Genomic DNA, 27488 nt, shown 5'->3' on the forward strand with positions numbered 1-27488 from the left:
CAATTTTCTCATATTCGTATCTACTACCTTGTCTTTTACTGCTGCAGATAAATACTTGGTGTCTTTAGCTGGAAACACCTCCTACTTCTATGCAATAGAGCTATGTTACCCAGTGACTCAAGAATATTGCTCCATTTTATGTACCATTGATTTTTCTTTTCTCATTGGAATAATCCCCAAATGATATAATTATACTTTATTTTTTAAAAAAAAGAAAACAGTGTCTTGATATCTCATCTTTCAAGATCCATCACCCACACTTTTTGCTTCTGAGCAAAACTCCTCATAAGAAGCTATGTTTGTTATCCGCAGAGTCAAAAGCTTTCCCCCCACCTTGTTCTCTCTTATATGGAAAGGGCTCCTATAAATTTACCAGTGACTTCAAATTGCTGTATTCAATGACCCTTTTTAGCTCTCCTATCACTTGACCTATACATAGTGTTTGTTGGGATCACATATATGTTTGACTGTGCTTCTTGGTCAAAATTTACTCAATTTCATTTACTGCTTTAGTTTCTTATGTATTCCTTAGTTTTAAATGCTGGGATGCCCCAGGACCCTGTATTCTAACTCTTCCTTGTTTAGTGGATGACAAATGGACAAATGATGACAAATCTCAAATTTATTTTTCCACCTTTATCTAGGTAAACTCATATATCAAATCTCAAATCCTATATTTTCTAGCTTCTGCTTTAGGGAAATCTCTTTGTCTTTCTAAAATTTATTTTTCTCAACTCATGGAAAGTTCTAAATAGAAATATATCCTTGGTATAAATTTAAAACTTTAATATGCTCACTTGTTGCATGAAAACACTCGATCAATTGCGCCTATTATTAATTTTGTAATTATTTTAGTATCATATACTCATATATGACCCATTATTTCAGATAAAAAATGAAACAGTTTACAATTATTCCCTTTAAAACTTCAAGACTAATTATTTATGTTCATTAAAATTGATCTTATGATAAAAACAAAATAAAAAAGTTGTAACATGATAATAAATTTTCCAATGGATCATCAATATATGAGCTAATTAATAAAAGGTGGAAAGATTTATGTCCCTGGAGAAAATTTTGGAGCAGTCCTGTGCACTAGTGATAGAATCTGGTCTATGGGGACACTCATTTGACAAGTCTGCAGAAGAAATTATTGCTTCAATATTTATATCTCTATTTCTCTGTGTCTAATTTAATGACTCATTTAACATGCTTGTAATTCCTGAGATAATATTAGAAATCTGTTCTATAATTATGCCCCAGTTCTTGCATGGTATTTAAATTCTAGGCCATTATACATTACGGATCTACTGAGGTGATAATTTGAAACTTAACCCCTTATTGGCTAAAATTTACTAATGCTAAATACATAGTTAGCATACTATAATAATTTTTTTTCATTTTTCAAAGTGTAAAACTGCAAGCAAATGATTCCTGTGCTATGTAAACAAAATAATGTTAAACACACTAATAAACTCTAGAAATAGAATTGCTTCTGGAAGCTTGTCCTTGTCTACAATACATTTCACTGAAAAAGTTCATTTCATGATTGCTTTCAGATGTCATATGCATGCTGTTGAGCTAAGGCACCTGAATTTCATTACCTCTCTGACCCAGATGCCAATTAAAAGCTAGTCTTGATTGCAGTGATACCATCCACATTTCATAGCTGCTCTTTGGAAGATAAGAGTCAATTAAAGCCACCCACTGTACTAAAAAGTACTGGGCTTAGCTACACAATTGCCTATGCCTCTAGAAAAGAACAAAAAACATGGTCTTCTGTGCCATCCAATATTGTTACAACTTTTTATAAAAGTATTTAGTATTATCTACAAAATACATTTACAAAATTATAACTTTGCCCAAATTGTATATTTAATTTTTCTTCAAAATATCAATACAAACCTCTAAGAGCTGCTTAGAAGTTAAAAATAGTTACTTATAGTAACTTCATAAAGTCTGTAGAAATGGTCCGCTAACTCCAGGCTTTAATGACATTCAACAATAATGAGTTCACCTTGATCTGCAGTGAATTTGTTAACACTGCCTCTTTCCATATATTTGCACATATTTTTATCTCCTTTCATCAGAAAGTAGAAATCTGAATTAATTGAGGTATAATGAATGGAAAATCTCATGGTCCAGAAAGTTGCAATCCAGTCACTTGATTTCTTCAGGCACTTTTCAGAGATTTTCTTCAATTGGCTAAGACAGCTATTAATGATCTCATAAAACAAAGCCTGAAGAATTTTGTTTTGGATTACTATATTTTTATTTATATTTTATTGCTAAACTTCTCATAAGTTGTTCATACACTGAAAGACCTATTTTTAATTAGGAAACATAAAATCTTTGTGTAGAGATGACCAAAAGAAAACTCAAATCATAACAGGGATCTTTCCATTCTTCAATTTTTGTATTTGTTATCTTTTTTTCTTACTGCCTGCCTTCCTGTCTTTCTTCCAGTACATATTACAGTTTTAATTTCTTGGGAATTTCTTCATCTATTGTATACTAGTTTGATGATACACTTACGCTATGTCAAACTAAATTTACCTTTGAGAATCAGTACTGATAACCATTTTGCAATTTCATGACCTAAATCTCCCAAAGAAAGAAATGGAGTTTTCAGCTTGCACAGACATGCTAGGTGCAAGATCAGGTTGAACACTGCTAATGTGGAGACCAAGCAAAGACCTTAAGAATGTCTCTACTTGGCCACTTCAAGTAGAGATTGTTACTAACAAGATTATTTTCATAACAACTCATTCAGTCCTGTGGCCTTCTTTAAGAAGGTAGAATAAGATGAAATCTAGTATAGAGGTAGAAGTTAAAGGGCAGAAATTCATATGTGAGGAAGGCTCATTTTTCCACTGTGACAGTGTAGAAAGTTGCAGTGCAAGAGTTGGAGTTAAAAGTTAGAAAATGCTTAATTCTTCATTTGAGTTAGCAGTCACATATCTAAAAGAAACTTTTACATTATAGATAAAAAGTAAAAGGAAAAAAAAATAATTGTCAAACCTTCCTAGATTACAACAGGGACATTTAGGAATTCTAGGTGATAACATCAAGGTGTATAGATGGGAATCTAGTGAGAAATGTGACTTTTAGGAAGACTTTTATTTATTTTTTATTTTTTTGGTGGTGCTGGGGATTGAACCCAGGGCCTTGTGCATGCGAGGCAAGCACTCTACCAACTAAGCTATATCCCCAGACCAAGAAAGGGATTTTTAAGAGTTTAGTTATAATAATAAAAAACTAGAGGTCCCTTGAGGATTTTAAGCTGAGAATGGAAATGAATTTTGAATGATCACCTTGGCCCTTAAATGATCAATAAGCATTGAGTGAAAGATTAAATGGATAAACTGTATTTGAATGTTTTCCTATAGTAGCACATTCCCTTGATTCCCTAAAACAGGGGTATATTACAAATAAATAGGTATAGGTGTGTTAGATATACATACTACGTGTATGTTATATGCTGTTGTCTGTATAAAGTCAAGAGGTCAATTTACCTTTAACAACAAGTTCATTCAACTTGCTTATATAAATAGTTTTATACAGGTAGTAAAGGTCCAAAGGAAACACTGGATGTACTGTTTGATTGGATTTTTCTCCCTCCTTATTTAGAGCTTGAGAATTGAAAGCTCTTTTCCCACCAGGTACATAATTTTATGCTCATTCTTGAAGAGCCAAATGGGCATGCTGTTTTTGCCCTGTGAAATACAATTTTTCATCATGTGTGCTTTCTTTGGGGATTTTCATTGATTCATAGATTTCATTATTATTTGCACTATAACCATAAAGTATCTAGAGAATCTTCCTGACGATTTTCTAATGAGGTTGAAGAAGTTCTTAACATTTGCTTAAGATGCAGTATGCCATGCTATTATTATTATTTTCTTAAGCATGGGCAAAATATGCCTTGACTAATTAAAAATTGATAATAGATTTTCTGCCACTGAGTCACATTTCAGGAAACTCAATTAGCTTAATTAAGCCCATCATCATTTTGCAAATAGAGTATGTTGCTTTTATTATTTGCCTTTTACTTTACCTACTAATTACATTATCATTTAAGATATTTTGAAAAATGTAATAATGTCCATTGCTATATAAAAAATTGAATTATTTATACCTTACTATACTTATTTTCCTATTCTATATCTCTGAGTTCAAAATATAAAAAAATGTTGTAGATTATTGCCAAGACATGTCAAAGATATTTTAGCAATAAATTTAAAAATTAAGTAATTTTCAAATTTTTACAAGTAGAAAACACATTAAAGAACTTATAAATATTAACTATGAAATAGCATTATGTCTTATTATTTTAATCCTCATTTTCCTGTTTTTTAAAATTAATTATCTAAGAATTTATTAATTTTGTTATTTATAAAATGATTAAACTACATGTATTGCTCAATAAATGCACTATGGAAGGAAACAGGTTTTTATGTCTGATATAATATAATATTAGAACTTAATATTTCTTGATTTCCTTTTAAATGAACACAGAAAATAACTATGATTATAATTTATAAGTTCACAAGAAAGATCAGCAATGTAGCTATTATCAGTTCAAGTTTTGCCATTTTACATTAATAAATAGCACACATGTATGTTATTAACTTGTTCCAAAGATATTTATACTGAATATCACATTTCAGATAAACTGCATTTAGTGTAGAAGGATAAATGGTAATTCATAAACATTGGATAATTTAATGTTTTATTGTCAACTTCAGCATGTTGTGTGAAATTCAAAAAAGAAAGGAAAAGATTTGCTTAAGTTATGCAGGGTTGGAACTTCTTTTCCTTTTCATATGACCCTATAAATCTCCCTGTTTTCTTTAGATAATTATAGTGCCAGATGTTGCTCATGTAGCTTATGTTAGTGTTGTCCAGAGAAATAGAAAGAGTGTATCTATATATGTATGACTGTGTGTGTGTGTGTCTAACTTGAGCTGTCTAAATCCACAAGCTCTGTATGTATGTATTCATTTAACCATGGATGAAAAAATTTTAAAAAATGTATATGTACTGAATATGTATAGACTTGTAATTGTTGTCATTATCCCCAAGTAATAGTATACCAACTAGTAATATACCATGTATGTTGGGTGTGTGGGATATTTTAAGCTGAAGTTAAGTTTCGGTCTTATGAGAACATCACAGAATCCCTTACCCCTCCAGTTCCTCTCTGAAGGGCACCAAGAGGAAGAGCGGCAAATTCAAACATTTTCTCTACCAATCACCACACTGTGTCCGCTCACTGTTCCTGAGTCACCCTGCCAATCAGCACCTGCCACGTCACCTATGCACCCCTTCTTAAGCTGAAGCTGGCAAGCTCACACTCTCTGCTTGCTCTCTTCCTCTTCTTTCTCTCCTCTCTATTTCTCTCCTCTCTCTGCTCTCTTTCTTTTTCTCTCTGCCCTCCTCCTCCTCTCCTCTCTCTGCCTCTCCTTTTTTTTTTTCTCCTTCGAGCAGCCCCACAATAAAATCTCTTGGTTGAATCTCTGTCTCAGGTGAGTCACTCGCTTTTCAATTTACATGGTATTAAATATAAATAATCTAAAAATGATTGAAATATACCGGAGGATATGAACAGGTTATATATGAAAACTGAAGCCAGAATTAGACAAGCAGTCAGCATAGGTAGGTAAATGGAGTGAGGGCGGATCAAGGAGGTCAATTTTGAGTGAGTCCAGGAAGTTGGAGTCTATCCTTTGAGGGATTGAATTGTTAATTCCTTCAGAGACCTTCCTCTACCTCATCAAGAACCTGCCCCTGCTCCAACCTGTAACTAAGATAACCTGTCCCAGGAATTGCCCCTCCCTACAGGTTGTTAATTAATATGTCCTGGGCGGCTCCATCATGTCCATCCTCCTTCATCCCACCTGTTTTCCACCTTTTGGCCAACCCACCTGTGCCTAGTCACTTATGAAGGAAGGAAGGAAAACAAAGGAAACCTAAGACACATAAAAAGGGCAGAACGCCTTGCTTCTGGGGATCCCAGGATCCCAGCTATGACCCCCTACTCCCTCCTGAAAGAGGGAGTCTATGTTACTGCTTTTAAAATAAACCCCTCATTATATGATAGCCATCGTGTGCTTTTCTAATGTTCAAACTTCACCATGTGAGGGAGCAGAACTTGTCACGGATAACCGGTGGTATCAAAACTATATAAGGAAATTGAAAATCAGTGGATATTGGTATCTGCAGGAGGTTCTAGAAACAGTCCCCTGCAGCTTCCAAGGAACAATTACATAAAATGAGATGATAGGCCCCAGTTTAAGCAGGCAGGCAGGAAAAAAAGTAAAGGTCAAATTATTTCTTTTTTCCTTTGTCTATTTCAGGCCCTCAGTGATTGGTTGATACTAGCCCACAGGGGAGAAGGTGACCTACTTTACTGAGTCCAGTGATTCAAATGCTAATCTCATCCAGAAACATTCTCACAGGCTCACCCAGAGAGGTTGCTTAATCCAGGCAACCTTTGGCAGTACAGTCAAGTTGACTCCAAATTAGCTGCTACATGTTATAAATTTGTGTCTGAAAGTTAAGGCATTCAACCATTTAAACAGCTGTCCTATAAAGTCTGTAGCTTGATAAGAGTGGGCAGGTGGTTAGTTTACATGTGATGGAGATAAAAATCGGGAAAGGGATTTTGTAGTCCACAGACTGCACATGTATAATTCAGGAATTATTCTAAGAGAAAAATATGTTGTAGCACTTATTACTGACTAAAATTAAGACCCTAAAAAATGATGTCAAAACTATATATTTTTTTGTGTAATCTCATTAGACTTGAATTTAAAAAAAAAAAAAAATTAAAACTGGGGGAAAAAGCTACATGGAACAAAATCCTCCTCTTGGCTCATAGTTTGAGCAACCAGAGTCCTGGCCTTGGCAGGGCTTTGAGTTTATTTAATGTTCTTCTATCTTCATCTTGAAATCCTTAACAGTATTACAAGAAGAGTGCCAATATTTCCATTTTGCACTGGGCCCCCAAAATTATATAGTTAGTTCTGCAATTTTACTAGGTTTACACAAAAGAAAGGCTAATCTTTGTTCAGACTTGAAATAGCATAGGTCTCTTTGACTGTTTTGAATCATAATTTGAAGCAAATTGTATAGACATTTTGTGAGGGGATTTCTTTGTTCAAAATGGTGTTTGTCCATGTTATTTCTCATGGCAAGAGTTCATCACATATTTATAGCTCAATAATATTTCATTAAATGATTCAAAAATGTGCTTATTGTGGATGGATCAATAGTTTTCTGTTTGGTACTAATCTTAATAATTTTGCTTGTGAACACATTTCATAGTCCTGAAAACACATTATTAAAACTGAAAAGAAATTGAGAGAATTATATTATCCAGACATTTATAATAGCAAGTTTATGTTTGTATAAGACAAGTACATTTCATGGTCTTTTCAAGATAAGAATTATCATAGTGACACACTGTTTTATGATTAACAACAATGTTGTCTGAATTTCTCCTTAGCATGGTATTTAAAATATTTATTTCTGTAATGAGAATTTTAGAACTTTTCAAAATCTAATATGTTTATTAGTACAAGTTTCCTGTATTCTAGCATTGTATCTTGATGCCTTTAAATAATTTTTAATAGACATATCAGGGTAAATGTTTTCCTGGTCTAAAACTTTGTCTGATATATTTCTCAATCTGATTCATGTAAGCATAGATCCTTTTTATAGAGACAAAATACCATTCCTGTGATTTTGACTCACTTTTCTGTGCTTTTGCTGAAGTCAGTATATTGAAAATTAATCTGAAAAATAATATTTATTTGAGAGTATCCAACTGTGCCCATTACTTAATGAATTTAATAATACATAAAATTATATTTTCTTATGCTAAAATTTTCATAAATAAATGGGCAAAGTATACAGATAGCAAAGTGGAAAATAATTCTATTCCATGAATAGTCATCATTTCTCAAACCAATATTTCATATTATACTTTCATTGTATGCCAAAATAACTCTTGGTAGAAATAAATCATGGCACTCTTCCCTAAGGTTTTCCACTTCCCACTAATGTGCTTTCTGATAGGGCTACCATTGATTGATTAGTTGATTAAATCATTCATTATTTTACATTTATTTGAGAAATAATTTCTGAAATTATACTCTGTGATAATCCTCATTCTATAGGCTAGAGATGCAGAGATTTTTGGAAGGATTTAGTCATTGATAAATTAATACTTATTAAGAATCAAAAATTATATTAGACTATGTCATCAATGCTTCAACAGGAACAGGAGGTGATTTATAAATAACCAGAGAAGCAGTATAGCAATTTGAATTTTACTCAATTTGAATTTTACTCAATAATGTGTAAAAAGGGTTAAGAAGGCTATATGAAGCTACTTTGGTCTGTTTTCTTTGTTTGTTACTTTTGTCTGATTCTATGCATGTTGATAAGATTGGAAATTGGGAGTAAATTAGGGAAAGCAAGCACAGACGAGCATATACAAGGCTGTTCTGGAAATCATAAGGTCAAATTGGAATCTGCAGTGGCATCTCTCCACTTCTAGGCCTCCAATTTAGCTCATGTCTTATTATAATTCCCATCTCAGGAGTTGGAGAAACTTACCTTAAAGTTCTGGTAGGAGTTTTAGGAGGTGTGAACCCAGCTGCTTTCCTGTGCCAGCTAGCAGAGGTGACAGATGATTGACAATGACATGCCTTTCTTTTGGTTCTTCCTTGGTCTCCTAGTGTAAAAGCATGGCTGCAGCTTCACTGATCCTTCCAAATCATGAGCAAACCATCTCTTGTATCCTGTGCTAATTCACGAGTATGCAGGGAAGGGGATTCTGGGCAATTCATTCCACTATATATGGCTGATACAGTGAAATCCACATCACTGTCATATTGAAATTCATCTACATCATGAACTGTGATTACAATAAAAAAAAAAAAAAAAAAAAAAAAAAAAAAAAAAGCTAAGAGATGGTATCAGCCCTTAAGGATTTCAATATTATTGGGTTCATTTCTCAGAGAGGTAACTATTTTAAAGAAGGCAACTGTTCTAAAAGTATAAGATTGATTTAAGTATCCTCTCCTTAAATTAATTCCTTTAATACTAGACCAGCCATGCCTTTCTCCTCCAAGTCTCAGCTCCTCAAATTTCCTGAGTAATTTCTAAAATTCTCCTGGAAAGATATCATTTTAGTAGGTTCTATTTGCCCTTTTATTGGATTAGAGTTCCTTTATTCTGTTGATGCTCATCTCTGAATTGGTTTCAGCTTCCATATTATTCTTCATGGATTGTTTATTGTTATCATCTTCTGCACTCTCTTTTCTGGTTTATACCATTGCTACATATATGTTATGAACAAAATTATCGGTATTGTTTTATGGCAGTACTTGGGAAGAAGGTTAGAGGTAAATGAATGTTTTCAGGCAGCCACAGATATTAGAAATCTTAAATGTGTTTGTTTTTAAATTTAGTTTCCGCACAGACAACGGGTGAATTCTTGCTTGACAAAACTGCAGATTGTTATTTTTTCTGAGAGTGGAGTGGGGGGCAAAAAGACAGTCAATGTAGGTAAGGAATGATTGGATCAAATTGGGAGATGGGGGATGATTGGAAAGGAAATAAAATGCTAATACCTTCAGGACACTTTCTCTTGCTCTAACCTATTGCCAAGCTTACCTGCCTCCAGGGAACTGTTCCTCCCAACAAAGAGTTGTTAATGAATGCCCCCTGGGAGAATCCCTTCCAGCCTGTACCCCTCTGTGCCTTCATTCTCATTCTGGGATTACTCCACCTTTGGGTCATTTCACCTTTTGGTTGCCTAGGCAAAATAAGGGGAGAAGGGCAACATAAGAGCAAAGTAAATCTAAAATCTATAAAAGAGGCAGGATACCCCACTTTGTCAGGCACCAACTTCCAAATTGCACCCTCTCCTTTGCCTCTGTGAGGAGTCTTTCTCTCTCTCTCTCTCTCTCTCTCTGTTTTATCCTTTAAACAAAACTTCTTGCTCTTGCCTTTGTGTTACTTGGGTATTCAATCTTAGACACTAGGGAAATGGACCCAGATCCTGATTGATTCTCAAATACCTGTATCAATAGTATCATCAATAGTGTAGTTTTCAAGGAGAAAAGCAGAATTAGTAGTAGTACAGGGTGATTACCATAAAACTTTTGTATTTGGTAATTTTGCATGGATTATATTTCCATTTTAATTTATACTATTTCCACTAATGTTGTCAGAAATTGCTCATGGTGGTGTGTGAAGTTAAGTTTCCCTCTCAGGAGAACATCATGGAATCCCTTACCTCTCCCACTCCTCTCTGAAGGGCGCCAAGCCAAAGAGCGCCAAATTCAAAAGTTTTCTGGACCAATCCCCGCTGGACACAGTGTCCATTCACTGTTCCTGAGTCACCCTGCCAATCAGCACCCACAATGTCACTGTCACCTATACAGCCCTTCTTAAGCCCAAGTTTGCAAGCTCAGGCTCTGTGCCCTCCTCCTCTCTGCCCTCTTCCTCTTCTTTCTCTCCTCTCTCTGCTCTTTCTCCTTCCTCCTCTCCTCTCTCTGCTCTCTGCCTCTCCTTTTCTTCCCCTTCTGGCAGCCCTCCCAGTAAAATCTCTTGGTTGAATCTCCATCTCAGATGAGTCACTCACCTTTCACATGGCATAATCTTTTTTTTTTTTTTTCCAGCCAATTCTGGAAGAAGAACTACATTGTAAGAAATGTAGACAAGAGGCTGATATATTTCTCAATCTGATTATTAACTTTCAACATTAATGTTTCAATTGTATCTGATCTCCTATAATAGAGTGTATGTGCCATATACATACACAAATGTAATTGTTTACATGTGTGTGTGTCCATGTGTATTTTGCAAATAACAAAGATTTGGTGACTTAATGCAGTTAAAACTTTGAGATTTTTCTTAGAGTATAAAAGAGTGATTTCTGAATAAACACTTCATGCCACAATGAAATGAGGATAAATTACAGTGATTTCAAGTAAATGATTATACATCACAAAAGATGAGAAATTTGGTTTCTCATTGATTTAAATGATATTGCCACTTACAATAGTATATTTAAATAATATATTCTAGTTATTTATTTTCTGATATTTGAATTAATTTTAAAACAGTGGGTTTTATTTTTACTTAAGCCTACAATTACACTAACTCATATACTTTTGTATGTATAAGTGATTTCAAAAAGCACCTTTAACCTGTTCAAATTTTTCCTTTTTACCACAGCACTTACTACATTCTATCACATATTTATATTTATTGCCTGTTTCCTCTCAACCCCTAATAGAAGGTGATATTTTTCTATTTTGTTCCTTGATAGAGCCCAAGAATTAGAAAAATGACCAGTACTCATAAGTATTTGTTTAATAATTTAATTGTGTGTGTGATAATTTAATTGTGTGTGTTTAACTAAACAGATGCAGTTATCACACACACAATCAACTACTCCTAGCTACTCAACCAAAAGCAGAGGTAACATTTTGTTGGTACTAACCTGGTCACTTGCTCATAAAGATTCAAATGAGAAATGTTTAGAGGGGAGAGTTGTGAGAGACATTACTGTGGAAACTAGAGAATTAGAAAATGTTAGTTATCTGTCATTCTTTCTTACATTTGAGTAGATATTTAAAAATAAGTAAACATTTTTTGTGAGATCAGGCAGTGGCAACCAAAAAGAGACAGGTTTAAAAAGGCTGCTGAATGAGGCTTTATTGAGATTTTGCTCCTGGTAGAAAACACCAGGGATGGACTGGACTGGAATTTTTATTGGGCTTAGGGCAGGAAGGGAGAGCTTGGGACAGGAAAATGGGTTTTTAGAGTCCCTAGTCCTACTGGGGTTGGTCTGGGGTAGCGGGATAAGATCCAGCTTGGCCAGGAGACCCTGCTGATTGACAGATGGTTCTGTCAGTGCCTGATTGGTGGTTCTTTCTCCTGGGTTGTTTGGTGCTTGGTTCCTCAGCCATCTCCACCTAACAACTTGGATAGATTCACCAACAGGAAAGTTAAAGACTGATGCAACAGATTAAAAAATAAGAAATTTGATAAGAGAAAGAGAAATAAGAAAAAAATTAAAAATAACATCTTTAATGTAGTTTTAGATAGTAGGCTCACTGGATAAGACTAGATAATATAAGAAAAGAAAGAAAAAATAAAGTTACTAAACTAAAAATATTTAAAATCTGAAAAAGAAATTGAGGGATGTGGGTGTAAATGAATAAGTGATATAGTTTTGTTGTTGTTGTTGTTGTTTTAATAAGCATGAGGCCCTTTTTTTTGTATCAAAAAAATACTCAGCAAGAGAAACAATAAGAGAGGTAAATAGAGAACCTACATCCTGGGAACAAATTTTTACTCCTCACACTTCAGATAGAGCCCTAATATCCAGAGTATACAAAGAACTCAAAAAATTAAACAATAAGAAAACAAATAACCCAATCAACAAATGGGCCAAGGACCTGAACAGACACTTCTCAGGGGAGGACATACAATCAATCAACAAGTACATGAAAAAATGCTCACCATCTCTAGCAGTCAGAGAAATGCAAATCAAAATCACCCTAAGATATCATCTCACTCCAGTAAGATTGGCAGCCATTATGAAGTCAAACAACAAGTGCTGGAGAGGATGTGGGGAAAAGGGTACACTTGTACCTTGCTGTTGGGACTGCAAATTGGTGTGGCCAATTTGGAAAGCAGTATGGAGATTCCTGGGAAAGCTGGGAATGGAACCACCATTTGACCCAGCTATTCCCCTTCTTGGACTATTCCCTAAAGACCTTAAAAGAGCATACTATAGGGATATTGCTACATCAATGTTCATAGCAGCACAATTCACAATAGCTAGACTGTGGAACCAACCCAGATGCCCTTCAATAGATGAATGGATAAAAAAAATGTGGCATTTATACACAATGGAGTATTACTCAGCACTCAAAAATGACAAAATCATGGCATTTGCAGGAAAATGGATGACATTAGAGCAGATTATGCTAAGTGAAGCTAGCCAATCCCTAAAAATCAAATGTCAAATATCTTCTTTGATATAAGGAGAGCAACTAAGAACAGAGCAGGGAGGAAGAGCATGAGAAGAAGATTAACATTAAACAGGGATGAGAGGTGGGAGGGAAAGGGAGAGAGAAGGGAAATTGCATGGAAATGAGACCCTCATTGTTATACAAAATTACATACAAGAGGAAGTGAGGGGAAAGGGAAAAAAACAAGAGAGAGAAATGAATTACAGTAGATGGGGTAGAGAGAGAAGACGGGAGGGGAGGGGAGTGGAGGGGGGATAGTAGAGGATAGGAAAGACAACAGAATACAACAGACACTAGTATGGCAGTATGTAAAAACGTGGATGTGTAACCGATGTAATTCTGCAATCTGTATTTGGGGTAAAAATGGGAGTTCATAACCCACTTGAATCAAATGTATGAAATATGATATGTCAAGAGGTATGTAATGTTTTGAACAACTAATAATAAAAATTTAAGGGGCTGGGGATGTGGCTCAAGCGGTAGCGGGCTCGCCTGGCATGCGTGCGGCCCGGGTTCGATCCTATACAAACAAAAATGTTGTGTCCGCCGATAATTAAAAAATAAAAATATTAAAAATTCTCTCTCTCACTCTCACTCTCTCTTTAAAAAAATTTAAAAAACAATTATATTTATGAGTGTATATGTAGGCAAAAAGCTAATTTTAATCTCAAAACATTTGTACATTTACAGGTCTCATGTTATTTACTTTGAGTTCTTTTCTAGCAGTATTTATGCTATATGTATGTTTTATTTGCATATAAGTTTTTTTTTTTTTTTCTTACAGTAGTTAGAAGAGCTCATATGAAAAAAAATAGGATCTTAAGTTGCAGATATTCCTTGTGGTGGGGAGAAAGGAAAGAATTTGAATTAAGTTGAAAATGAAATAGTTATAAAAGAAGTTTAATTAGTGAGTAAGGAAAAAGAAAATCAAGAGCTCATAAGTATTTTAGGGATTTTGGATTAATAAGCTTCAATTTTCTTTGATCTCCTATAATAGAGAGTGTGTTTCCATATACATACACAAATGTAATGTTTTTGCATTGAGAAATCAGGTTATTTAAGATAGAGACATGAAATTAGAATTGGCTTATAGCTGAATGAAGAGGTAAAATGATTTTAGTTATTTTAGTGAATAGTGTGAAAATTTGGATTTTGAATACTGATAGTGTTATTGTACATAATTTAAGAAAGTCTAAAGCACAATTTTTTCCAATATTGTCCACATGAGAATGAGAAATGGAAGGAATTAAGTGGGGGGAAAGCCATGTATTTACTGGTTAAATCTGTGTTATTTATGTGACAACAATTTGTATAATTTATTTTTACATGTTATATATAATATGCAATTTATGTATAATGAATTTATTTAATTTATTTACTGAAAAAATTAACTTACTCTCAGTAGAAGTGAGTTATAGCATGGAAACCTATATCTTAATAACTAAGCATAGATTATGACATCATCACTTAGAAGAATAGTTACACAAAGCTGGTTGCATGTGTAATTTTATATCAAAAACAGCTTTGCATTTCTGCACAAAGCAGTGAAAAAACAGCTAAACTGAGAATAAAGAGCTATGTATTGAAGAGATGAGCTGGTACACCCAATGAAACTATTAAAAGTTAAGTAAATATGCACAGGTGATTAGGACAAATTTACTGAAAGTTGTTAAGGGAATTAGATAATCTTTTTTCTATGATAATTTGTATTTTATAATTTGTTCTTTGTGTATGATATATTTATTTTGAAGTTCTCAGGGGCTTATTCCAATAAGTTAAAAGAGTGAAAAGGTTGGCAACTGCTGGGAAATGGGCAAAATTGTCACTGAGAGAAAAAGCAAGTCTGGAATTAAGATATTATTAATTAAGAAAATTATATAAAAATTATTTAAAAATGACTCCCAAATGCCTAAAGGATCTAATTTCTATAATTTTGTCATAGATAACTAGAGAATCAATTTGTTCACATTCACTATAAAATTGAAGAAAGAAAGTAAATTAAAAATTTTTACTAAGTTTAGTGATTGGACAGATGATGTGAAATCCAATGGGGAACAGAATAGAAATGTTAAGTTTTCTGGCAAACTTCAAAGGATCAGAACCAATGATATGAGATATCTATTTTTCCCTCTTATCAAGATTTAATGTACTCCTTTTGAAATCTAGAGACATCTTGTATGTTGGAATTCATATTACATATATTTTTCTTGGAGCCAATTAATATGTTTTTCTGGTAGCCCAATTGATTCACCATAAAGGCCAGCAGAGGATTGATCCACAGGATGATTTTATTCTAGCCTCAAACTTATTGCACATATTATTCCTTCTTCCTATAGCACAAGACCCTTAATATGATTGATTTCTCAATATTCAGGTCTAAATTAAAATTCAGTCAATCCAGGGTGATTATGATTATTATTTTTTAATGTCTCCTTCTAAATCTGGTTTCTTCAAGAGAATTAAGCCCTCTTACACCAAAACATCATAGTGCTCATTAAATTCACTTCCCTTCAATGCATACAGACTATGGCAAGCGATGAACCCTTTCTAGAGAGTACTTAGAAAAGTTGTAAACATCATTCATTGTGTTGTCTGATTCAGATGAGGAAATCTCTCTGAGACAGAACTTGTCTTCTCTTCTTCTTCACTCAGGTGAAGATCTATTTTCTACTTCACTAATTTTCTTCAGTACACTTATCAATATTTGAGTTCCTATTTTATTTTACATACATTCTCATTTCATATCCAAACTTAATGAAATGTGAACAACAGAAAGAAGAAAGGAGATGTTTCCTTTAAAGTTAAATCCTCAGTAGTAACCAGTAGGCACCTAGCACAGTACACATTAGTTGAACGGTTCCTAAATATCAGTCAAGATTTCTTCTGGGATGGGTACAACCCATTGCTATCATTTGGACTTTTTCTAAAACACAGGATTAAAATATCAGAGTTGTGATATTATTGCTATTAGAGTACTGAAGCCAGATTTAAAGTTAGGTAGTCAGTGTAGTTAGGTAAATCAAGTCTAATACCGAGTAAGATCTAAATTGGAGGCCATGTTGAGAATGAATTCTGGGGAAATGTTGAACAACTCTTGGAATGTTAATGAAGTCCGAGAAAAGCTTTAGGCCCAAAGCCCATCCCAAAGAAGTGTTAATGAACAGCCCCCAGCAAACTTAAAGGTGCTGACTCAGAAGTCCTTCCTGACCAGATTACTTCTTTGGCCCACCTGTGTCCCACCCCTCGGGCCTTCCCACCTACATTCCATCACTGAAAGAACTATAAAATGGAGAGACAACTGCACTTCCATGGATTCCATCTCTTGGGTCTCCTTCTTCCTCCGGGAAAGTCTTTTCTGCTGTTCTTTAATAAACTTCTAATTTCCACTCTGACCTTGCCTCGGCGTCATGCTTCTCTGGTGTTATTCTTCAACATTGGGGAAGCAAGGACTCATCACAGGTCAACAGCGGTAACAGTACTATTGCCATGAGAATTTGTTACAGTTTCAGAAATAAATTAATTCACCTTTTTATTTTCTTCCTGCCATTACTCAATTATCGACTCATAAAATTTTGGGAAAAGGTGAAGAATTCCAGGCCTAAACCATAATATAATTCAAGAATGGAAAAATAAAATTCTGGCCAGGTATGCACACCTGTAATCCAGTGGCTGGGGAGGCTGAGATAGGAGGATGACTAGTTCAAAGCCAGCCTCAGCAAAAGCAAGGTGCAAAGTAAATCATTGAGACCCTAAATGAACTACAAAATAGGAGTGGGGATGTGACTAAATGGGCAAGTGCCCCTGAGTTCAATCCTGGTACTCCCCCCCAAAAATAATAAAATTTTAAGCGACTATATTGGTGTAAAAATTTGTAAATTCATTGTATTATATATTCTCTGTTGATAATTTAAAGTACATTTTTAAATACTTTAAAAAATATTTAAGTATCATTGTATAATATTTTTCTTATTAACTAAGTGAGGCAAGGAGATGTGAGTGTTAAATAAGCATCACATAGCAGAATTTCAGTTTATTTCTTTTTGGTTTCATTTATTTGTTTGTTTCAGGAAAAGCATAGATGTCTATAGTTCCCAAAAGATATGGTGGTGCTATTGTTGCCTCTAGTTATCAGTGATGAGTTCTGATCCCTCACATGTTGAGGTTTGAACATTAGAAAAGTACGCGGAGGCAAGCATATAAAGAAGGGTATTTAAAAAGTGGTAACATAGACTTCTTCCAGGAGGGAGTAGGGGGCCATAGCTGGGATGTTGTATCCCCAGAAGCAAGGTGTTCTGCCTTTTATATGTCTTAGGCTTCCTTTGTTCTCCTGCCCTCTTCCCCTAATCTTTCTCCTTATCTTCAGGTGGGCTGAAGGGGGAAAGCTAGGATAGAGCAGCCCAGGACACATTAATTAGCAACCTTATAGCTCCTTTTCAGGAGGGGCCATTCCTGGCACAGGTTACCTCAGCAACACATTGGAGCAGGGGCAGATTCTTGATAAGGGTGCAGGAAGGGCTCTGAAGGAATTAACATTTCAATCCCTCAGGGAACAGTCTCTGACTTCCCAGACTCACTCAAAATCAGCCTTCTTGATCTGACCTGACTTGATTTACCCATCTATACTGTCTCCCTGTCTAATTCTGGCTTCATTATGATCATTGAAGGATTTTAAATCCTTTGTCTTTGAGAATGATTCATTAATACTAATACAATAGTTGTGGCACCTAAAAATGTAAAGGTTTTTACGTAATTAAGTGGTGAAAGAAAGTGACATGTAGTATGTTCCTATTCAGAGAATCACATTTTCCAATTTTTCTTCAATGAACTATGTTGAATTTATATCACTGCTTAATTAAATGTTGAATGTTAACATTACAAGATCTTAGATACAGAATTTGAATTGTATATATTACTTTTGCATACCAAGCAGACAAAGGACACTTAATCTAAGTATGTAAATTACTTGGATTTTCATTACTATAAGGAAACGTTTGAGGCAGGATATTTATGAAGAAAAGATGTTTATTTAGCTAACAGCTTTTAGAGCTCAACGTTCAAGATCACATGGTTCCACTATTTCAGTCTTTGGTGAGGGTCCTATTAGTGACACGTCATGGTGTGAGTGCATTTGAAGCAAGCAATCCTATTATAACCAGAAAGAGAGAGCCAGGTGAGGCCCAGGCTTGTTCCTTTTGTAGCAATCCTCTCTGGAGAACTGACTCACAATTCTATGGGAAATACCTTAATTCCTCTTAAGGGCACAACCCCTGTGGTTGCCCATTAAGCCCCATTTCTAAAAGGTTGCACGCCACCAAATGACACCACCCTAGGTGGACATGTGGATCCTTGGAGGACACTCAAATCATATGCAAGCTACAACAGTATTTATGTTCACCCTAAAAATAAGCATAGTAATAATCCATTCCTTACAGTTAAGTAGGGTGAAATAATAGAAACAATGCATACAATATCCTTTTCTTAGTCTATGATATGCTGTGAAGCTTCTACACAAGGCATTTTTGAGTCTTGACCTTCATCTTGAATCTTTAAGAGTTACCATTCTTTGGTGACTCATTCATTCTATTGAATGATGAGATGCATTTTCCCCATAAGGAATAGCTGCAAGGTAATAATGATCTAATTGCTATTGTCTGAATCCTAATTTGTAGTGCAGTTCAAGCAAAGTTCTGTCAAGGACAAAATGAGGATGTCTCATTTAATTCATTATTTTGCACATCAAATATCTGGACACCTGAAGCATACCAATTAGACTTGTTAATATATATGTAAATTTTAAATTTTATCTAGGCACAAAATCTGGCTTTAAATTTTTTTTTTCTGTTAGTGATATAGGCTGTCTGTGATCAATATAATGTACTTTATTTGATTTGTGAGAAATGTGTTTTCTTCCAGCAGACTAGATGTGTTTTAGGAAAACTGTTGACTTTTCTGTGATAATATAGTACTGTTGTTACTATCCTAAAATTATACCTTTCCATACCATCCATCTCCTCATGTTTTGTTAATTTGGTGTTCCTATGAAGTACATAGGTAGAAACAAAACCTACTTATAATTAAATGTAAATATTCTAATTTCAAAGAATTAGGAAAAGGTTTTAAAATCAATCTCTTCTTAAAACTTTGGACCAGAATTTTTTGAAGAAAAAAAAAAAAAACTCAAGTACTAAGGACTTTATAGCCTTGTCCTACCCTTTCTACTGGAAATATTTAATTTACCTAATATGCTATGATTTTAAAACAAGAAGAAGACAAAAAATCACTTACAGTATTGCTCATTGAGTCATATTCCACCACCAAACAGAAATTTAATTAGAAACTTAAAAATAGTCTTATTATTATTAACGTTCACATGATGGAGGTAGGTCATTATACCTAGCCAAGTAAACCTTTCCTTAAAAATATGTAATAAGTAAGGCACACATTTTAATCAACACATCATGAAAGTACTAAAGTTAATAACAGACAAGGGCTTGCTATTACCTGTTTCCAGTATTCTTCAAAATAGGACATGAATAATCTTTGGCCTTTTGAAGTATGATTCCAACACTTTCCAGAAATAGTGAACTTATAGAAAGGTTCATGTTGATCTTCACTGAAATAAAGAAGAGACAAAGACACAGAATAAAAAATAGAAAAAAAAAACAATTCTGCTAACTTAAAAATATGAATTTAACTGTTATTGTATATGCTCTTTGTGACCATTTCAATCACCTTTAAATCTATTATCAATCACTCAAAGAGTTTCTCCTACGTGTATACACACATATTGTACACAAAGCTTATCCCTGATAGAAGCAAAAATATTGTACATGCACCTAAGTGAATATACTGGATAGAACTACAATTCTATTAAGTAACTATTAGGTAGTTTCTGATTTATAAAACCTATAATTTACATGCTTTTCTTTTATTCAGTGCCTATAAACATAAAATGTTTCAGAGACTTGTCTTTCTTATCTAAAAATATTTTTAAAATTAAATTCAAATGAAATTTAAAAGCATTCTTTTTGTCATGACTGCCACTCTGCTGATAGTTACTAAATTGATTTGTTTTTTCAAATACATGAAGCAGAAAAAATATATTTCTTCCTTCAATTGCATACATTTATTTCTAATTAATATTTCAAGGAGTGAACCCTAAGAATTCAGAAAAGAAATTGTTAATATTATTTATTATATACTTAGGGTCATATATATGCAGGGCAGGAGAAAACTATGTGAAAGAAGCTCTCCTACCTATGGACCTGATGCAGTAACAGAGCAAGTGTTTTCATTTAAACCTGTACATTTTAGAATAGAAAACTTTAAACTACAAGAAATATTTTTAGGTCTAAACATCCACCAAGCATTTGGAAAAGGCAAAGGAAATTTTGAAAAAAAAGAAGAAACATATATGTAAAAAAGAACCACATAATTTATCACTCAAATCATGCCATTTTTTTGAGATTAAAAAGGGTATGCAAATAATAAAAATCATACAATTTTTATTTATTTATTTATTTATTTATTTTTTAAAGAGAGAGGAGAGGGAGAGAGAGGAGAGAGAGAGAGAGAATTTTTTTTTAATATTTATTTTTTAGTTTTCAGCAGACACAGCATCTTTGTTTGTATGTGGTGCTGAGGATCGAACCCAGGCCGCACGCATGCCAGGGGAGCGTGCTACCGCTTGAGCCACATCCCCAGCCCCATACAATTTTTTAAATATGTATTTACATATAATAAAATCATTAAGGGGTTTTGTTATATTTGAGGCCATATACAATAAATATATTAAGAACTACTTTTAAAAATAAACGTTTTTAAGAAAATTTTTTTTCTTAAAAAATTAGTAAAGCAAAAACTATATTATTTGTATAAAGTTTTTGAACACATGATTCTTGAAACATTTTCACATATTTTAATCAATATGTCTACTATGTGTCATTCATATATTTTTTTGAAGAACGAATTTTTATATGACTATTTTCTGGCTAGCAAGTATTCACTAGCAGATAAATTGATAAATAAAATGTGGTTCATGTATACAATGGAATATTCTTCAACCTTAAAAGGAAGAAATTCCATTATTCAAGACAACATTGATGAAACTGGAAGACATTAGGCTAATATGTTATACACAAAAAGATAAATGCCACATGTTCTTACTTATACATAGAATCTAAAATAATTGAAGTCGTAGACAGAAGAATGGTTGTTCCCTGGAACCATGGGGTGGGGACAAAGGAGATGCTAGTCAAAAGTATAAATTTAAGATGAGGGGTATGAGTCATTCATTCTACACTGTATACATATATTACAACATTACTTTGTATTACATATGACCAAAAGATGATGAATAGTTGTACTTATGCATCATCATCCAGATATAAAAATCAAGATTGGGGCCAAAGATTAATTTCACACAATACCAACAATAACTTGTTTTCTTTATTAGTGCATTATAGTCAGATAGAATAGTGGGGCTCATTTTATAAATGCATATAACTTACTTTGCTTCATTTCAATCCCCTCAAAATTCTTAAATTCTGAATGTGCATGAACTTGAGAAGAAAATTTTAAACATAAGAAAGACACTAGCTGAAATCAAGTTAGCAGAAAATGCTACCAATACTTTTATATTGTATCCAATACAAACACAATGTTTACTATCAAAGAAACAATAAAAAATGTTTAAGTAAATGAAAATATTAATTCCTCTTATTTGATAATTAAAGACCATACACATGTTTTATCATTGCATTGTACACATACATTTATAAGATTAACCATAATTAATTCGAAGAATATATTTCTACCAATTGTTTTAAAATACTGTTTGGAAGCAGGCAGAGTGTCCACATATAAATAAATGTAATATCCTATACTGGGAACAGGGGCCTCTGCAGTCCTCAATAATCCAAAGAACAAATCACCTGTTATTTTCTGTTTCCTGGGGTCAAGGAGACCTGCATAGCCCATTTCAAGGAATTTATATTCCTTGCCTTTGTGACAACTCCAACTTTTAATTTATTTTCTAGGTAGTGAAATGAAAGAAAAATGATGCCCATTATACCTCCAACATTTCTACTTCCTATGGCACCAGAACCAAAGATTTGATACACTAAACCTGAAACTTAAATAGGAAGTAAATTTAAAATGAAAATACAAGCCTTATTCACATTTTGAGGACTATGATTCTAATTCAGTTAAAAAAAGATTCTAAGAGACACTGAATTTGGTATTTTAGGAACTCACAATTAAAAATAAGAAAGTAAAAATCTGTTGTCAAAAATCTTAAGGAAGAGGATGATATTCAGAGGAATAAATAACATACATGGCTAAACACAAAATAGTAGAAATACATTCTGGAAAGAGTGGTGCCAAGAAGGAGCTGATTCACCCTGATCAAGAATGCTACACACAGTAGGATTTGAAAGAAAAAACAAGTATCATATGATTTACTGTTAAAACCAAAATTTCACAAACATTTACATACCAATTAATTGATTCAATTAAGCAAAATAGCCCTTTTCAAAAATGATTTACAATATGGCCTTTTAATTTTACTTACCCACAGTGTTCTTTTAAGTCATTTTCCATCATTAAAACATGATTAATTATTTTCATTTTCTATTTCAATTTATTCGTGGAACATTGCAGTTTTGAGAAAATATTTCCTTTTCTTTTTTTCTCAGATGTTCTTCTGATAAGTTCATAACAAATTCTACTATGTGGAAGATATTCTTAATTTTAATTTTTGTATCGAGTGTGTAAATATTTTAACCAAAATATTTAAACAGCTACTGATTTTTCGTTTTATGCTGAATATCTTTCTTGATGAAATATATTTGTAAGTCAAAATTCATCACATAAGTTTTCTCTATTTATAATTATTTTAAATGTTTACCAAAATTAACTTGCAAAATCATAGGTCCTCTCAATTTAATTTGATTGCAGTACAGGTATAAATTTATAATTAGAAATAGAAACTTCATTGAAAAATTCTTCCAAGTTCAATTGCAGCTTTTTAAAATTCAGTATTTAATGTCTTTGCGCTCCTTTGTTTTAATTGTTTGTAGTTCCCAGTTTGCTATTATAGGTATAAATTTTCATGACCACATATGTTGAAAGCTTCCAAGTCTGAAAATTCATCAAAAGCTTTCACTTTTGAAAATTGTTTGTAGTCTATCCAATAAATAATTTCAGAGGTTTTGTACTGATGTTGAATAAGATTTAACTAACCAAAACAAAAATAACAATCACATTAAAATTTGAAAACCATTGCATAAAGGTTGTTAGATTTGGGGTGGGGTGGAATAAGACACTCAGTTAAATTTGTATTTCATATAAAAATGAACTTTGGTCACTATAAGTATGCCCTGTGCCATATCTGTGTCTTACTTATGCTAAAATTTGTCTTTTATCTGAAATTCTAATTTAGTCATGTATCCTATCTGGTATATCTGATAGCCAGATATTTTGTTTGATTTATGTAGTAATCCTTTAAAGTTAGGACACTTTAAAAATCCATTTGAACATGGAAGGAAAAGAAAGATGGTGTACCTGCCATGATGAATAATTTCTTAAAATAAATCTAGCACCAGCTTCTTTGTGACTATTTTGTATTTTCATTTCTCCAGAACAGGAATCAGAAAATGATGCTTACATTCTAAATCTAATCTGAACCTGTTTTAGTGGCTCATGGGTTAAGAATGTTTTTATATTTCTTAATGGTTTGAAGAGATAAAAGAATACTATTTTATGACACATTCCCAATTGCATGAAGTGTGAATTTCAGTAAACACCAATAAATTTTTATTGAAAAACATCTGTGCTCATTTATGCATTATCTATGACTGTATGCTCTCCACAACAACAGAGTTGAGTACTAGCTAGAGAGACCAAAGATGACAAAACTCTACAAAAATGGTGGCCAACTCTATTCTAAAGTGAGTTATTACTGATTTTGGAAATGATTGAACTATAACATAAATAACACAATTACATTAAATGTAAATTGTGTTGCAGTAAGATTGCCATATTTAGGGGACAAAAATAAGACAACTTGTTAAGTTTGAATTTAATATGGAAAGGATTTTTTCTCATTTTCTGTATAACTAGTAGAGTCGTGTGTGTGCATGTATGAACATAGGCATATATGTGGTATATATGTGTGTGAATACAGATTTTGAAGACTATAGTTTCTATTTCAGATGGTAAAATATTTCACCATGATTTCAAGTAATCATGTCCCTTAATTGAGAATGTTCTTTATTTACCACAATATGATTTTCTGCCAAATTATGTGTGTATCTTACCACTGAAAAACAAATTACTTGCTTTTGAAATTAAAACTTTGAACTGATTTTGAAATAGCCATAAAAATGATGCCATGTATATCTTTGAAGAAAAAAATTTAAAACTTCTGGACATTATATTTAAATTATGTTTTGAATGAAAAACTTAAAATTTTTAAATAGTTTTTTTGTGAGCATAACAGTTTAGTAATTATTTCTGAAGTTTTGCTGTAATATAAGTGTCACTTTAAAGATGGGCAACAATTCTTTCATGTACATGAAAATTCATGATACAAAAAAATGAGCATAATTTATTTTAAAATTTGACTGTTTAAAAAAAGTCTTATGTGACTGCATACATGTTTGTCAAAGGTACAGTTCTATAAATGTCAAATAGAAGCTAATCCACATCTACATGGAAAGTATATTGCAATAGAAAAATGACTTCCACTCAGGGATAACTGACATCTCCAAACTAAACCAACACATGTTTTCCCTTCTCAAAGAGGGAAATAGTAAGAATGTGAAGAGAAGTTGGGCAAATGATGGGGAGAAAGCAGCCTTCGTGATCAGTATTATTTGACCGGAAAGTGTTTCAATCTGTTCACCTAATGCTGTGGAGGAGATAAGAGGGCACATTGTGTTGGAGGCCAGGTATGAATTATGGGTTTGTTTGAACCATCATAAGGAAAGGGGTTTGCTTCTCTGAAGACTCCTGGTGTGAACCCACAGGTTAAAGCTGATACCTACCTTAGCTCACAAACCTAGGTTCAAATGAAGCCCCTGCAGATGGGCGTAACCTCCCTAGCCCAGAACAACTTGTTTTTCCCATTTTTTCATTCTATTTTCCTCAATAAGCCTGCCACAGTAAAATCTTCTGATGTATTTCCCCTTAGATAAAAGATTTGGGCCTTTTTCCTTATTCATTTCCAGTCCCTAACAGGGCTGGAGGACACACCAGGCCCCCCCATGCTTCAAAAATTATATTCTGTGTATTATCTTTTGTTCTTCATTATTTTCAGACTTTTTATTTTCCCAGCCGGTTCACACCTCCAGGAATTAGCTCTCAGGCTGCTGGTAATCCCAACAACATTTCATGTGTTCCTGCTTGCTCAGACTTGGGAGCAACCTAAAGTATCAGGAACCTATGGGCACAAGTGAAGCCTGACATATATTTGTGCAAGAAAAAGTAAAAGGGTTCTTGTGATCACTTTGTAAATACCAAAATTGACTAATCAATTTTTAAAATAAATACTAATAGTTCGTCAGTAAATTGATTTCTGCTGTCCATATGACAAGATATACTGAATGGTTGATGATAAGTTGTGATACACTTTTTGAGAATATTGTATATTCTTCATCAATTTTCTTTGAAAGGATATTTGTGAATGTTGGAAGTGAAAAAATAAAAGAGTTCATGTGCACATAACCTAAGTAATAATTTAGAAATGCAAATATAATCGGCTGATACATTATATACTAAACTTTTATAAAGGAATCTCCAAATTAGTAGCACTTAGCTACTCAGAAAGACTGGATTCTTGCAATTTGATCAATGATTAAAAATATGGAAATATAAGAGTTCTGCTAGCCCATTTCCCTGGGCAGTGGTTCTGTTCCTCACTCTGGTCATAAAAAAAAGGGGTCTGGTACTACCAGAAAATCCAGGATCCTGCGAGTATGCAAAATTTTCAAAAATGGCTCTTTATTGTGAGCAGCCATTAGCTGCATGCCTGCTGCTGCCTGAATCAGAAGGGGTAACATCTTGGAGTTTGATCTCCAGAAGTTTTCTCTGAAGGATCCCGTTAAACTTTCCTCAGGCATATACTGCTATTATCAGAGACCTGCAAACAAAATCCCTCAAGGACAACTTGGCAATATCTTACTTGACTTTACCCAGCCCCAGGCTCTGATATTACCACAAAGTGTAAGCTTTCCTAGAGGTATTAGGCCTAGAAAAAAGTTATCTCTTTTATGGACAACCAGATCTGTCAAGGGCCAAAGAACCTTTGAAGTATCCCTGGGGATACAGAAAAGTGTCCTGAGAATGGATGTTGTGTGCATCAGATGGTTCTGGTTTCCTGCAGTGTATTTATGCTGATGGCTTCCATGGATACAATATATGCACCAGGGCTTCTTCTCACTATTTATGTTCTTTGGGATTCTGAGATCCATCACACTATCCATCTCCATTTTGCTCTGAGGAATTTGCTCTGAAAAGCACGAATTCATTACTATATATGCTTTCCTAGTGACCTTAGATCATTATTATGCATAGTGCAGCAAGGAATATTTGTTTTCTTAATGGGAATCTTTGGCCAGCAGAGCTTCCTCAAAGTTGAGGCTGCCATTGGAAGGAAGTTGGAAAATTACATCATGTCAGTGTGGGACACTATGGGTCAGGAATGGATTAAAACAACTTGCCATTTTTGCTGTTGACTAGAATAAACACTATTTTACTTCAAAAAACTTGAAATATAAGATAATCTACTGAAATATAAGATAATCTACTATTAATTCTAAATGTCTTATATCCATGTTAACTGCAGTATTCAATTTTTGCTAAAATGTCAATATAATAATTTTGATCTATGACACAGCATATTCCCAATACAAATCCTAACAATGATTTTTCTTAATATTGATATTGACAGGTTGCATCTCAAATTTACATAGGGAAGATTACTAGAATAATTAAGTGGAGTCTATGAAAAACAATAGAGGATTCATAGAAATCAGTTTACAATGTTATAGTAATCAAGATAATATGGTGTTGGCAAATGGACAAAAACGTTGAAGGAAAGAAAGGAGAGCTCAAAAACATATCCTTGAATATTGTCAATCAGTTGTAAGTACAAAGCCAGTTCCTTTTTTTCTTATTTTCAGTAAGTTTTGTTGGAAAAATTGGCTGTCCAATCAACCTCAATAAATATCTCACACCTTTAATATATTTGTTTACATATTTGTATTAGTTTTCTAGATCTGTCATGACAGAATAGCACAAAGTGGGTGGCTGAAAGAACAGACATTTATTTTCTCACAAGTCTAGGAATTGGATGCCTAAGACTAAGGTATTAGCATATTTGCTGTCTGCTGAGGGTTTTCCTGCATGAATTGCAAATAGTCA

The 27488-nt window shown here is 33.5% G+C and overlaps 1 non-coding gene and 1 pseudogene across 1 annotated transcript; one reads left to right on the forward strand and one right to left on the reverse strand.

Moving 5' to 3' along the window:
* Positions 1–3139: 3139 nt before the first annotated feature.
* On the reverse strand, positions 3140–3212 carry Trnaa-cgc (transfer RNA alanine (anticodon CGC)). Its single transcript has one exon. It is a non-coding gene; the product is annotated as a tRNA-Ala (tRNA).
* A 20759-nt stretch (positions 3213–23971) lies between these two features.
* On the forward strand, positions 23972–26564 carry LOC143385859 (all-trans retinoic acid-induced differentiation factor pseudogene; annotated as a pseudogene).
* The last annotated feature ends 924 nt before the right edge of the window (positions 26565–27488 follow it).

This window comes from Callospermophilus lateralis, chromosome 2 (genome assembly GCF_048772815.1).
Source record: "Callospermophilus lateralis isolate mCalLat2 chromosome 2, mCalLat2.hap1, whole genome shotgun sequence".
In the NCBI taxonomy this organism is placed as follows: Eukaryota; Metazoa; Chordata; class Mammalia; order Rodentia; family Sciuridae; genus Callospermophilus; species Callospermophilus lateralis.